Source organism: Erpetoichthys calabaricus, chromosome 10 (assembly GCF_900747795.2).
Source record: "Erpetoichthys calabaricus chromosome 10, fErpCal1.3, whole genome shotgun sequence".
In the NCBI taxonomy this organism is placed as follows: domain Eukaryota; kingdom Metazoa; phylum Chordata; class Cladistia; order Polypteriformes; family Polypteridae; genus Erpetoichthys; species Erpetoichthys calabaricus.
In genome coordinates this window covers 93,494,381-93,509,771 of record NC_041403.2, presented here as the reverse complement: position 1 = coordinate 93,509,771, position 15,391 = coordinate 93,494,381, and the positions used below count along the sequence as shown (strand labels likewise).

The 15,391-nt window shown below is 38.7% G+C and overlaps 2 protein-coding genes across 3 annotated transcripts in view; both read right to left on the bottom strand.

The window, feature by feature from the left end:
* ndrg3b (ndrg family member 3b) overlaps positions 1-15,391 on the bottom strand; it is a 1,230,027-nt gene that overhangs the window by 412,035 nt on the left and 802,601 nt on the right. The window lies entirely within an intron of this gene.
* The window catches only part of id1 (inhibitor of DNA binding 1, HLH protein), a 739,503-nt gene that overhangs the window by 9,505 nt on the left and 714,607 nt on the right, over positions 1-15,391 (bottom strand). The window lies entirely within an intron of this gene.

Below are 15,391 nucleotides of genomic sequence, written 5' to 3'. Positions count from 1 at the left end.
AGGCCCAGTACCAATAACTGGGGACCAACCGTGCTTGTAACTTTGACACCTCTCCTCTCTGGGACACATGGTAGGATGCACATGATGCAGGAAAAACTCAAACCATCTCAGGCCAGTCCCAGTGATGCCAAGGTCAGAGAGGATGGTTACCTGTGTTAAAGACAGAATAAAGATCAAGGAGGATTAAGAATTGATGAAATAATGGTAGCTTTAGCCAGCCATTGCATGTCAACAACAGTAAGCACAGCCATCTCGGTGGAATTGCCCCTCTTGAAGCCTGAGTGGTTAGGATTATGCAATCTTTTCTTTTGGAGGAAAGAAGATACTTGGTTAAAGACAGCATGTTCAAGGGTTTGGGGTAAAAAAAAAGAAGAGAGACTGGTCTGTAATTATATACTTGAGATGGGTCAAGTATGGGCTTTTGGAGACTTCCAGCAACCATGCCCTAACAAACCGTCAATGTATCTAACAAATGTGAAACAAAAATGGTGACTGTATAAATCAAGATGGAGTCACGGCGATAAGCAAACAATAAGAAAATAGCAGCTAACTCATAACAGGAAAATGCTCAACTGAAATAAACATAATGGCACAAAAAGATTATTCTACTATTAACCTTTCAGAGTGTCACCATGTTCTCTTCAAATGATCTTATAAAGCACTTTTTTAATTCTTTTTTTTATTTAGTATAATGCTCACTACAACAGTTGTCTTGAACAAAGGTTTGTACAGTAATGTGCTGCATGGACTAAGTAACGTGCATTATAAATAATTTCTAGGAAGTGGTGTTCATCCTTTCATTTTCCAGCTATTATCTCAGATGTGGTCACACTGCATCAGGCAAAAGTGTAAAATGTGCCATTAACAGAACATCAGTGCATCATGCAAATGTAAACACAAAGCAGTTCACACCTAATCTGCCTAAGCACAACATTGAAACACACTTGTCTCTTTCTTGACTTTAAGAGAAAATCATGGTGGTCAGAGGTCAACAGCAATAGACGTAAGAAAAGAACATCTCAGGGCTCACTCCTGCACTTAGCCATACACAAGGTAGTAAATTTCAGTCGGCAGCCAACCTTCCCACTTCACTTGTGTTCACAGTTGTTCAGAAAAATGTCAGAACACTGTTGACTTATACTTGGTCTACCGATAATAATAATAATAATAATAATAATAATAATAATAACAATAATAATAATAATAATAATAATAATTATGGAAATAAAGACCAAAATAAATCTACTGCATGTGTATTACTTCACTGCAAAAGCATTTCAGGCTGACCAGGTTATATGTTCTATTTTAATCAATTGACTAAGTTGAAAGGTGAGCATGACATCACAACCTGGACAATTTGGTCAAAACAATGTGTTGTAATTCCAGGTTTGTTGAATGTTTATGTTCGTTTAGTAGTCATTGTCTTTAGGATTGATTGTGGTTCATACCTTTATCTCAATGTAGGACCGTGAACAAATCCTGCTGCACTCCAGGTGTAAAATATATACATTTATAAAAATAATAACATGGTTCTGAATGTAACAAGCACCTTAGGAGGATGTTCACTTCTAGATGGTTCTATAAAAAAAAAACCTCTTGGGTTTGTCTATTGGAAAGGTTGAATTTGACAGTATCTTGCTAATAGTGCAGTAGTTACATTAGGCAATGCCACTCTGGCAGTTTCCATTCCATCAGTCTGAATAACCACAGCACCACCTGTCCATGACTCGAGGCGGCCACTACCACCTGTGCACCTGTGCAGTGGGGGCTCAGAGCCTGGTCTTACGTCATATTTCCAGGTAAGCGATGAGTCAATCCAGTTTGCTTCTCCTGTCTTTGTTTACTGATACGTGCCCAGAGATTGAAACCTGATACATCAACAGTGTGCCAGTAGACAAGCAAGAGCAGCAGGGTTGTCATGTGATGACAGGCGTAGGCTGACATTACTTTGCCCAAATTTCAGTTCCTTGTAGGGTCCTCTCATCAGTGATACTCAGCGCTGCACTCTTGTGCACAGATATACTTCTTTGGAACAGTGCAGGTTATATTTTAGGCTGGAAGAGGGTAACATAAATGACGTATGTCCTGTAATCAGAAGATTATAAGAACGTCAGTTAGGGCACCTACCTCTCACTCGACGTTCTGGGGACGGTCTCATCTGTGTGGTTTGCATGTTGCCCTGTGTTCATTTGGCATTTCAGCAGTTGATCAGTTTATCCGTAACTGCCCACAGACTCACTGTGAACGCTAATAGAGATGCCTTCTCTACAGATGCCATCTGTCTGTAGTCTGTACATTCACACTGTGTCATTTTTTGCAGCCTGATGTGTATATAAGGTGAACTAATAATAGTAATTATTTACATTTATATAGCACTTTTCTCACTACTCAAAACACTTTTCATTATTGATTGGGTAGCCACTTCAACCACTACTGATGGGTAGCCTTCACCTGCATGATGCACCAGTATGCTCACCACACATTAGCTGTCAGGTGATGAAGTGGTGAGAGAGATAGACAATTAGAGTCAGGGGATGATTGGGGGGGCAGAATGACTAGGCCATGGACAACAATTTAGTCTGGTCATCAGGCTGCTATGTGCTCTTTACAAACAAATCCCAAGGACCTTTAATGAACATAGAGAGTCAAGACCTCAGTTTTACATCCCATCTGAAGGACGGTGCCATTTTTACAGCACAGTATCCCCATCACTGCACTAGGGCATTGGGATCCACATTCAGACTTCCGGGTAAGTGCACCCTGCTGGCCTCACCAACACCTCTTCCAGCAGCAACCCAAGCTTTTCCTAGATGGTCTCCCCCCCAAGTACTGGCCGGGCCTGAACATGCTTAGCTTCAGATGGATGAGCTGTTCTGAAGTGCATGTTGTATGACAGTTTTGGGTTCTTTGCAGCCTAAAAATCAGTATATTAGGTGGATTAAGAACAATGAAATGGTTAGAGTGCCCTATAATGATGGGATTCAACCTTTCAAATTATGGCTACTGAGATTTTCACTTCAACTGTGGCTCTTTAGAAGGAAATCAACAATCCTGAGACCTGGGTGTGTGAACAGCAGCATTTTATAGATTCATGCCCAAACAGGAAATACTTCTCCTAAATCATAACAAATGAGTGTAAATGTGCCAGATGCATTAATCTCAAAAATATCAATATAGCTGCCAATTTTTAACCAGTTGGGTGGAGGATGTGCCGGTAAAATGAAACTAAAGACATATAGGTAATAGTCCAGAGGAAATGTGCTGCAATATCAAAAAAGTGAAAAGTGTTTGAAAGTGCTAATGGCTGAAGTACTTCATCTAAGCTATAACAAACAACAGGAAATGACATGCCTAGCTCGATGAAATATAGTGATGGTATAAGGCTTTCATTTCATGAAGGCCTAAATGTGACAAGAGTCTGAAAAAGTCTCACTGACCCCAAGATATGATTGCATAATTCAACTGTAATCCAAAAAATCTGCTTCAAAACACTTGAATGTTATATGCTTTCTATCAGGCAGGTAAGCAGTTAGATACACCATTATGGCCAGAAGATTTAATGGCTATGGCTGATATTGACAAAAAAGTTTTTTTTAAAGGAGTAGGTGATGGAAAGTGGAAAAAAAGGGCAATGCACAAGGAGTTGTTATAAAACGAAGCTCAGATAGATCTGAGTCAAGATAGCCAGAGAATGTGATTACTAAAACTATGGTGCTTAACCATAATTAAGAAATTCTTTCTCTACATAGACTGAAAATTATAAAGATCACTTTGAACTTATTTAAAGATTCCAAACAATGCATACCACTATCTTAAATAGTTATGATGCACTAACGCAGCATGCAATTTTGGCGTCACGTCATGTGTTAGCAATACACACAGCAGGTGTAAACAACATAGCTATGAGCATGAAATATTGCTAACAAATGTTACGATTTTTGTATGTTTTGTTTAATGTTACATACACTTTCACATTTCATTTTGATTCTAAGACTTTGGTAAATCACTAACATTATTTATTATCATTTTATAGGTGCCACTGTTTTGTAGGCTTTGTTATTAGCAACTGATTTCTGTTTTTATCTTGTGATTACCAGAAGTGGCAGAAAGTGATGTCAGAGGTGTGGCAGTATAAAATTTAGTGACACACTAATGTGTTCCACGTTTCTGGATAAAGATCATTTTTTCTGTGCATTTCTCTTACCCATCTGTTTAAGTTGTCAGACTTTTGTAAGGCTTTGAGTTTGGTTTATGTATTGGAGATTGGTGCACAATTATTATTATTCCATATTTACACATGCCTGGTCCTTCTCTCCCTGCCATAGTGGCCTGCCATTAACAGAAAAACAAAATCATGTTGACAATGAAATAAACTAACAAAATAACATTATGATAAAAATAATAATACAAAAAATATGAACCAAAATATATAATCAACATATAGTTTTCAGGTTCATGAGAAGCACCTGAAAAAATATCCTAATTGGATATTTTTTCTTTCTTATTTAAAATGAACTCTTACTATTCAGAAGCAAAGGAAATTGTATCATATCAGTTTTTAAAATTTATATTAGTTGAAGAAATTAAAAAAATCAAATTATAATCTGACCTTATTGATTTCATAAAATTCCATTGTAAATTTTGCTTAGGCCTTCACTGAAAATGTTGAATACCAAGATGGTGTGTCACCAACGATGGTATCTCAGATTCACAGGAATCATGTATGCAGAAGAAAAATGAAGGGAAACACATTCCTTTTTTAAAGGTTTCCGTTAACTTTGTGACCACAGCTTTCCCAGAGCAAGACGTCACAGGGAAAAGATGTAAAATATGAAGCTGTGATGATGAAAACTAGCATTAATTAAAGTTTAAAACCAAACACCAAACATATCCATCAGATTAACTTTTAGATTCAAAACAAAGGAAATGCCTAGAAGTCAAGTGTAAAGTCACGGCAAAAAACTGTCAGGTGTTTTGTTACCATCTGCTCCTCCTCCTCCTTTTCCAGATTAGCAGTCAGTTGTGGTATCTGTGCCACACAGTATAAGAGGGAGAAGGCAATACAGGCTTATTACCTTTTTCTGTCTTATCATAGCTTTTTCACCAGTAATAGCAGAATTAAGGCAATGCATAATGCACATAGTAAATTAAAGTGTTAATAAAAACTGTAATGACTGGGGAACAGCAAGCAGAAAAGGCTGGCACAGAGCATCACCCTAGGGAGGACTGGGAAGCACTCGCCAGCATAGAAGACAAATGTAGGCTACCTATAGGGTGTGGCATGCCCTGTATGTGTAGAGGATGTTGCAGAGGCACATAAGAGCAGGGCCACCCATGCAGAACCAGATGTTAAAAAAGGGAGATGTGCCTTGAGACCATTGACTCTAGTCAGTCTCGCTGATGCCACTAATCTTGAAGTCAAGAGGTGAATAGGGAACAAATGCTCAACTGGTAGGAGGAAGAGAGAGGCCAGGGGCCCGAGACAGAGACAGCAGGTGAGATCAGGAGTGTTTGACAAGCGAGCAAGCCACTCCACCTGGTGTCACACTTACACATCTGTAGGCTGTCCTATACTTTGTTTAGTCACTCCTTTTGTGTTCTCCTTGCATTCATTCTTCCCTAGTATTTATTTGTGTAATAAGTCCACCTTGGATTCCTCAGCATTATTCAGAGTATGATGGCTGCTAACAAAATGCTCCAATTTGCAAAAAAAAAAAGAAAGTAAAACCCGAACTTAAGAGCCTGGAAACATTAGTTACATTTGCACATGGACATGTAGATCTTATTTTTTATACCATTTTGCATCTTTACAGCAAGTGTTTTACTTAAAAAAATAAACAAATTTTAACATTTTTATGCCATTTTCAAGCAGGGCTGGGAACAGCATACTCTGCTTTGGTGCTCTTTTGTGATTTTTAACATAGCTATGTGAGAAATGAAAATTGGGAGTTCAGTTTAAACAAGGGATTTGGTGTTTAGAAACAAATAGCCAAACAATGATGATGATGCCAGGATGTAAAGTGCCTATAAAAAGTATTCAGTCCTTCTTATGTTTTCACATTTTATTGTTATACAACATTGAATTATAGTGGATATACACACAGTTGCAGACAGGCAGTGTGGTGTAGTGTTTAAGGCTTTGGACTGACACTTCATAACCCTGAGCAAGTAACTTAACATGACTGTACTCCAATTGAAAATCTAAAACAAATGTAACCAATTGTATCATAAATGTTGCAAGTTGCCTTGATTAAAGGTGTCTGCCAAATAAATAAATATAACTTTATTTTTAAACATCAATTAAAAGAAAAATACTCTTCAATGTTGAAGTGAAAAAAACCTCTGGAAGGTGATCTAAGTTATTACAAATATAAAATACAAAATAATTGATCTTGTAAGTTTGAGTCAGAATATAGTGGATGCACTTTTGGCAACCATTATAGTCTTGAGGTTCTACAGATGAGCTTCTATCAGCTTTGCACATCTGGAGGCTGCCATATTTCCATATTGTTCTTTGCAAAACTACTCAAATTATGTCAAGTTAGATGGCGATCACTAGTGAACGACCTTTTTTAAGTTTAGCCAAAAATTCTCCATTGAACTAAGATCTGGACTCTCCTCTCCAGGACATATTAAAGTTATGTTTTAAAAGGAATATTTCACCCAAAATTTGATATTTTTTGTTGCATACTCCATGTAGTTTGTAGTGATTGCCAAGAAAATTTTTTAATCTCATATTTTCGTTGAGAACAGATACAACAACATTTCTGATAGAATAGGAGCCAAGTGTAACCAATGCTGGATAATAGATAGATAGATAGATAGATAGATAGATAGATAGATAGATAGATAGATAGATAGATAGATAGATAGATAGATAGATAGATAGATAGATAGATAGATAGATATTTGTCCCCAGAGGGAAATTTGATGATAGCAAACAATATTAAAACATCTATGAAAAAATCTTGCATTACTTGTGTCACATTATCCACATGTTAATTCATCCAATCATATGCTCACAACATGCAAAAAGCATTTATTTTTTGCTGAAATATTTATAGTAAATAATTAAGTATGGAAAACAAAAGTAGTCCACAAACAGGAAGCCCCTTTAGATGTCCAGCATTGATCTCCATTAGCTACCCTTCTATCAGAAATATTGTTATGTCTGTTCTTCACGAAAATATGAGATTTAAATTTTTTCTCAGCCATCACTACTAGCTACATGGGATAAGTAACGCAAAAGATCATTTTTGTATGGAATATTCCTTTAAGCCTGCGGTGTTTGTTCCTGCCTTGCGCTCTGTGTTGGCTGGGATTGGCTACAGCAGACCCCCCGTGACCCTGTGTTAGGATATAGCGGGTTGGATAATGGATGGATGGATGGATATTCCTTTAAGCCATTCTTGCATAGCTATGGCTTTCTGCACAGAGTTGTTGTCTTGCTGGAAAATGAATCCCTCCCAAGGCATAGGTTTCTTGCAGGTTGCATTAGGATGTCCTGCAGGATTTTCCTGAATTTTGCTGCATTCATCTTACCCTCACTAGCTTTCTAGGCCCAACTGCAGGGAAGCATCCCGACTGCATGATGCTGCCACCACCATGTTTCATGCAGGAACGGTGTGTTTTAGATAATGTGCAGTGTTCAAACATGGTGCTTAGTCAGATGGCCAAAAAGCTTAATTTTGGTCTCATTAGACCATAGAACTTTCTTCCAGTTGACTTCAGACTCTCCCGTGCACCTTCTGGCAAAATCTAGCCGAGATGGCATGTGTGTTTCTTTAAAAGTGGCCTTCTCTTAGCCACTCTCCTATAATGACTAGTGACTGGTGAAGCATCTAAGAAACAGTTGTTGTAGGCACAGTCTCTCCACTATCATGCAATGTTGCTTGTAACTCCTTCAAAGTTCCCATAGGTGCCCTGGTGGCCTACGTCACTAGTCTTTTTCTTGCTCAATCACTCAGTTTTTGTGGACGGCCTGCTCTTGCAGATTTACAGCTGTGCCATACCCTTTCTAGTTCTTAATGATTGATTTAACTGGACTCAAGAGGGATAGTCAGTGACTTGGATAGTTTCTGGTCTCCATCTCCTGACTGTGATTTTTAATCACCTTTTCATGGAGTTGCTTGAAGTGTTCTCTTGTCTTCATTGTGTCAGTTAGGCCACCGTAATGACTCACCAGAAGCTGGACCTTTCAGATAAGGTGCACTTAGAATATGTTCAATTCAAACCCCTAGACTATAGACAGGTGGCCTCCACTGAACTAATTCTGTGACTTCTATTACCATTTTGCTGCATCAGTGAGGATTTAGTTTTGTCATTTTGAATACTTATGAGACAAATTATTTTACATTTGTAATTTAGACTACATTGTAGAGGTCTGTATTAGAGTCTTTTTCTGTTGATCAATGTCTAAAAATGCAAACTAAATCCATTGTTATTCAATGTAGCATAATAAAATGTGAAAACGTCTAAGGGGGTGAATGCCTTGTACAGGCACTCTATGATAAACTTTCTAAGATAGGCTTTGTGGTGATTCAAGTGTCAAGAATATTTAGGGTGAAACCCTATCAATTTGTTACATCCTAAAGGAAACTAGATATTTATGATAAGCACTGAGCAACTATTGATCTCAACTTGCTTTCAAATCCTAAAAATTCTTCCGCTTAATTTCTTGCTTTGCTGCAGCCCCCAAGTTAAGAGAAACCTTCTGGACTAAGAATGAAAATTAGTAGGACCATCAAAGTCAGCTTTGAAATCTTGATGGAATTAAAGAGAAGCAAAAATGGGGATGTCTTTGTATGTACATTCCTGCTCTCCCTTCCTTCCTGCACACACGCATGCACAAAGCTCAGCTGCTCCAAGCACTTTTGCTCCTCCCCAGGAAGTCGTGTTTGGTCTACCTGCGGCAGGTGTGCTGGGTGGTGCCATTATACCACGGGCAATATCAGAATATGAGATGATCTCTAATAGCCGTGGGAACTCCAGCTGGCGTAAAACATGAAAACATTTTTTTATCAGGTTTCCCTGTCACTTTCTATATAATATATACTGTAGAGGTTGGGTGTGTGAGTGCAGGCATGTGAGTCGAGTAAAATGCTCTGCAGCTGCTCACTGGCTATTATTAAAAAAGAAATCAACCTCCCTATGATGTTTTATTTTTTGATGTCATATTTCCTTTTGTTCCATTTTATTATGTGCATTTGTATGTACTATATATTGAAAATGGGAGTATACCCCTCTACAATTTTAATATCAGGTGTATTGTGACAAAGGTGACTTTCACCCAATCCTCACCAAATCCTAATATTAAACAAAAGTAAAATGTTTTGACAACTATCACTACAAAAATATATTTTATCATAATCAACATAACAACAAACAACCTTAAACATACAGTACATGTGTGAAGAAGTAAGTGCATCCCAAAACCTACCATCTCAGGTAGGGTAACTTGAGTCAGATGCACCAACATTTCTTTAGATGATCTTCAGGAAGCGAACTCATTAAAATCAAAGGTTTTCTTAGCTTGGTCTTTAACGCTTTGAATTGTGGTAAGGAAACACATCCAGATCAAAGAAAAACTTGTGATAGTTACCAATCCCTATGGGATGGCACAGTGGTGCATTGCTTAATGCTATGTCTATGGTTCTCAGTTTGAAGAAAAACTTCCTAATGTTTGTGTGAAATTTACCCTTAACAATTATTCAACTCTGCCCACGTGTTCCTGATGAACTTATTATAAAGTAACAGTCTCGATCCACTGTACTAATTGCCTTCATGATTTTAAACATTTAGTCACGTCACCACTTAATCATCTTTAGCTTAAATTGAAAAGGCTCAGCTCTTTTAATATTTCTTCATAATTCATTGCCTGTAGCCCTGCAATCAGCCTAGACACTCTTCTGTGGACTTTGCTCAGTGACCCAATGGATTTTTGTGATGTGGGTGAGTTTATCTCAAGATGGGACTGTGTTGGTTCCTGTCTTCCAAGAGCAAAACTTAAAAGAAGTGGTGAGGCAGCCTTCTGCTGTTATGCACCTAAAATCTGGAATAGCCTGCCAGTAGGAATTCGCCAGGCTAATACAGTGGAGCACTTTAAAAAACTGCTGAAAACACATTACTTTAACATGGCCTTCTCATAACTTCACTGTAATTTAATCCTGATACTCTGTATATCCAATTCATTATAATAACTATTCATTCAAAATCTGTATTAACCCCTACTCTCTCTTCTGTTTCCTTTTCCGGTGTCCTGTTGGTGGTGGCGTGCACCACCACCATCTACCCAAAGCACCATGATGTTCCAACAATGATGGATGGATTAAAAACCAGAAGTCTGTATGACCATCAGCATCAAGTGACTCCGTGAAAAACCCGAACTACAAAGAGGACTATTTCATTTATGTTAGGTAGAATGCCCAGAGGGGACTGGGCGGTCTCGTGGCCTGAAACCCCTACAGATTTTATTTTTTTCTCCAGCCTTCTGGAGTTTTTTTTTTGTTTTTTCTGTCCACCCTGGCCATCGGACCTTACTCCTTTCTATGTTAACTAATGTTGTCTTATTTTAATTTCTTATTTTGTCTTTTATTTTTCTTCTCTTCATTATGTAAAGCACTTTGAGCTACTTTTTGTATGAAAATGTGCTATATAAATAAATGTTGTTGTTGTTGTTGTTGTTGTTGTCTTAGCCCCAGTGAATGATCCTGTAATTGAAGACGGATGAATGGATTTGCTTTACAGTCATTTGTTGCACAGGTTGGTTAAGTGACCTGTTCGTAGTCACCCATAGCCTTCTACCCTAGAGTTCAGTGCTACCAGATTGGATTTTGGTTCTCCACTACCCTAAACCTTGTGTTAATTCAGTTCAAGAGATTAATGTAGATTTTCACCCCTATTATGAAGAAATCTACAGCTGAAAAGGCATAAAGACCAAATGAAAGAATTAATTTTTAAAATAAGCAACAATCTTTATATTGCTATTGCTCATTTTCTAGCTATTCAGTCTTCCTTCTACAGGCATATTAAATCATTGAAATAACAAGATCCATGGCATTACAGTCAACCACACTACTGTTGACACTGCTCAGACATATAGACTTGCATGTCTGTGAAAAAATATTTTTGTACCATTCCACAGAAGTGCTGTTAATGTGCACACTTACATACATGCTAACAGTCTATGGATAACCTGCATCAAGGTCTTGCAAGTAGGTCCTCCAACCTGCAGGGAAAACATGGGGGTTGGTGGCAGAATTGGCACTCCAGCCATCATAAAAAACTTCACACTGTTCCATTCCATCTGAACTAATGTGGTGCTGACTTGTCACCCGTTGCATGGCTGCACTTGGGTCCTAATCTGGGATCCTGAAGGTTTGTTATGTGGTGGGTGCGCCAATGCACAGTATCAGCGGATGCTCCTAACCTCTCCTCTCCTCTCCTCTCCTATGTTAATAAATTGAAGAAATACAGGAAACTGGCATAGGAGAACAGCATGGCTAGACAGGCCAATGACTAGCTTTGTATTTTCATTATGTTCATGAATGCTGCCAACTGGACACACATAGTGCTCACCAAAAACATGGGGATATTTTATGTTGATATTGACATACCAAGAAGGCCTTGAAAATGTGATTATTAGTCACATGAAATATTCAGTTAGTTTGAGGAGGAAGGAGGTGATCATAAAATATCACCCTCTTATCGTCTATATAAGTGTAGTAGTGATATAATACTGGTCAAAGTGGTTGCTGGAACACTCACATCACTATCCAGAAGAGAGGGTTGTATTTCATGGTGTGCTGTTCATCACTGATCCAAAGTAACACCTTTGACCATCACTGACAACTTGCAGAGATGGGATTGCATTTATGGTGCTAATTAACAATTCAGTGACTATTGATGGACTGGTATATTGTGCCATTCCTTATTCTTCTGGATTCAAACATTAAGATAACATGAGCTGTCCTGTCCAGAACATTGGGTTTCCTGGCCCGGGGTGTCTTCACCTACATAATTTGGCCAGCTTTCCTACTTGTTCAAGTTAATTTGACCTTGTAAGTTCACACTGCCTTTAAATGCAGTGTGAACACTAAGCGGGAGCAACTGGCAGTGAGCTTTCCCTTGCGGAACATTGCCTTACCTTGTCTGATGCCCTGGTAATGCTTAAGTCGATGTCACATTATGCGACTTTTAGTTTGTGGAGCATTTCAAATTTAAAACCACTGTACAAACTCAACTTTTTTGACCGTGTGTCAACTTTCTGGCACAGTCTTGCTCACCCCTTTTTTGTGATAGCAGCGGGCTGCCAGATGGAGCCAGAGTTGTATGAAGGATTAACAGCTACAATGAGTTCAGCCTCAATGTTATCCCTTTTTCTTCTTTTTTCCATTCTGTCATGGCACGCCAGACAGGAGACATCAGACAGATGAGTTCCTCTTCTGTTTGTGAGGTCCAAAACACCTACGATACCTTTTGTTCATCACTGTATTTTATGTATTGTACATTCAGATGAGCATTCATTGGTTGTTAGGTGTCTTGCAAACAGATCCCACCCCTACAACTAAAGACAAAATCAAGCTTTTGATTCTGAATCACAAAATTTTGATTTTGTCAGAACGAGTTGTGAATTACTGGGACTGAGTTACTGAGAATGTCACATTACATGACTTGCTTCACTGGAGCATGTCACTGACTCCCTCTGATTCCCTAAGATTACGTAAATGAAGGCAATAACTGAAAAGCACTGGAAAAGTTGTGTAATGAGATAAATTGTGTTTTTTTTTTTTTTTTTTACAAATAATTTTCTGATGCCTCTATCTGCATGACCATTGTTTCTACCCATCCCATGGGATTTGGGTTGCTCTTCCATTCAGTATATTAACAGTATCTCCCAGCTACACATTTATAGACACTTTCAGGGGGGTGACTTGAGAAAGTCTGCTAAAGGGGAGCTGGAATTTAGCAGTACTGGCATCTTGCAGAGTGCAGGTTTCAGAAGAAAGTACCTACCAGTCAAAGTTAATAATCACTGCAAAACCGTGAATGGAAAAAGAAGTGTATTACTTCAAGAATCACAAAAGAGAGGAGGTGGTGCCCAGAGTCATCCCTACAAGCCGTTAGTTAACAGAGTCCATCAGGCCTCAGAGGCACTGCCAGGGCAAAGATAATGGGAGATTGAGCATCCAAGCTCTGATAAAACATTCAAATGAGGCACTGTATGGCAGATGAGTGCCTTTGGTAGAAGCAGGGTGACAAGCTCACAGATTTCAAATAGAATCCTTATGTTTTCCTTATGCCGGGTGGGTGACCCGTGTCTTTTGGGTTCCCATAAAATGTGACTGACCCCCTAAGAAAATGGTGTGAACAGTCACTGAGTTGAAATGAGCTGAAAAGGGTCAAATGGTCATTTTCACTTTGTTGAGGCTTTGTGTGGATGGCTGGTGACAGGCAGGGCTGATATGAATTGTGTGCTGTAAATTTGCATGAAAACAGAATGAAAGGAATTTACAAAAGGACGTGTTGCTAGACTGGTCTAGTGGCTAAAGAATTCAGTTTGGCACAAGGTCACGTGGGCTCACTTTTAGTCCATTGCACATGTTCTTTATCAAAGCTGAAATATAAAAGAAGGGTTAAGTCACAATCTTAATTGATAACAGAGCCTTGTGCCCATTTTTTGGGATAGACTTTGACCCTTTCCTGAAAAAAATGCGCTTAGAGAATGTCTGGATGGAAGGCATAGTGAATTCCAAATTCATATAAATTGATGAAAAATGGCCTCAACTGATGTTGACCTTTGACTATCACTGACATGACACTAGTTAGGCAATTTTAGGATGTCTGATATTATGTAGTATTTGTGCCAGTTGGTTAGGGGTGGGTTGAAACCCAGCTGTGCAGAAGGCCAAATGGAAATCCACACAGAATGGCACTCTTTGTGAAATGTTGTGGGCAACAGTGAAAGTAATGACCAACAAATCCATCCGTTTTCATAGCAGTATATTGTGGTCCAATTCACGGACACAGAAAAGTATCCCATGTACCCTGGACACAAGGAGAAAATGAGCCTTGGATGGAGTGCTAGTCCATTATATGGCAATCATATTCATGACAGGACAATTTTGAGTCCATCATTAACAAAACCTGCACATTTGTGAGATGAAAGTTGGTGTATCCAGAGGAGAACCCATACAAACAAATGGAGAGTTTGCAGCCTCCACATAGGGTTAACATGCCAGGATTTGAACCCAGTACTCTGGAGCTGTGAGGCAGCAGCATTACCCACTGCTCCATCATGGAGTCTACAAAGGGAAGTTTACATTCAAATTACAAAGCTGATTGATTACTTCTCATTCTCTTATCCTTTATTTCTCTTTTGCAATGTGTTCTTTTGTGAGGAGCTTGATGGAGGGAAGACATAACCACACTTTAGATTAAAGATCCTAACTATGGTTGTAACTTTTTTCCTGCAGTGGCTATAAACTGCTCGTATTTTAAATGTCCACTGGCCTCTGCCACATGACAGAGTTGAAACCTTGGGGTTTACATGGAAAATTTAATTTAGTTTGAAGAATAAGGCAAACATCACTCAGATGCCCCCTTCTTGACTTAGAAATAGAAATTTCAAAATAAATAAATGTTTATTTAGCTCTTCCAAATAATGGGAAATCCAAGTTTGTTGTGCTACCAATTCACAGCAAGATCCTGGTTTGATTCTTCTATGTGCATTTTGGATGTTCTCCTTATGTCTTCATGATTCTCCTCCATGAACAGCACAAAGCCATACTGTCAACTCAGACTGAATCTGTAAGCTGCCGCATCCTGGGTGCCTTCTTGCCTTGCATTGCATCCATGTCAGAAATTTGGACACCTCCTCATCCACATGGAGCATTGTTGAAATGATTCAAACCTGTGGGATTCAGGTAAGAAGAGTAGGTGAAGTCTAGTAAAATAATCCTGGGTAATGATGCCTTGACACCTGGCTGGATGTGCCATCAGCACACAATTAAAAAAACAATGTTTAGATTTATTGCAACCACTACTAAGAAAAGCAAGCAACAATAAAAAATACTTTGCATGCTACTACAATTAAGAAAAAAATAACAAATACCTCATATGGCACAAAGCACATAGTTCCATTGTCTCATAAACAGAAAACATAGGTCAATGGGAGGAAAATTTTATTTTATCTCCATCTGGAAAGAGGCAGCAGGATTTCTGGAGTTCAAATTATGCAAATTTTGGTTGGCAGGGATTGTTGGACACCTGCCTTGAGAGGACCTGGGCATAGTGGTGCCAACTAACACCCGCACAATTGCATACTCTCTCTTGTGTTTGAACAAGACATGCTTATAACTTCATTTTCTAACGTGAGTCTCCTATACTGGCC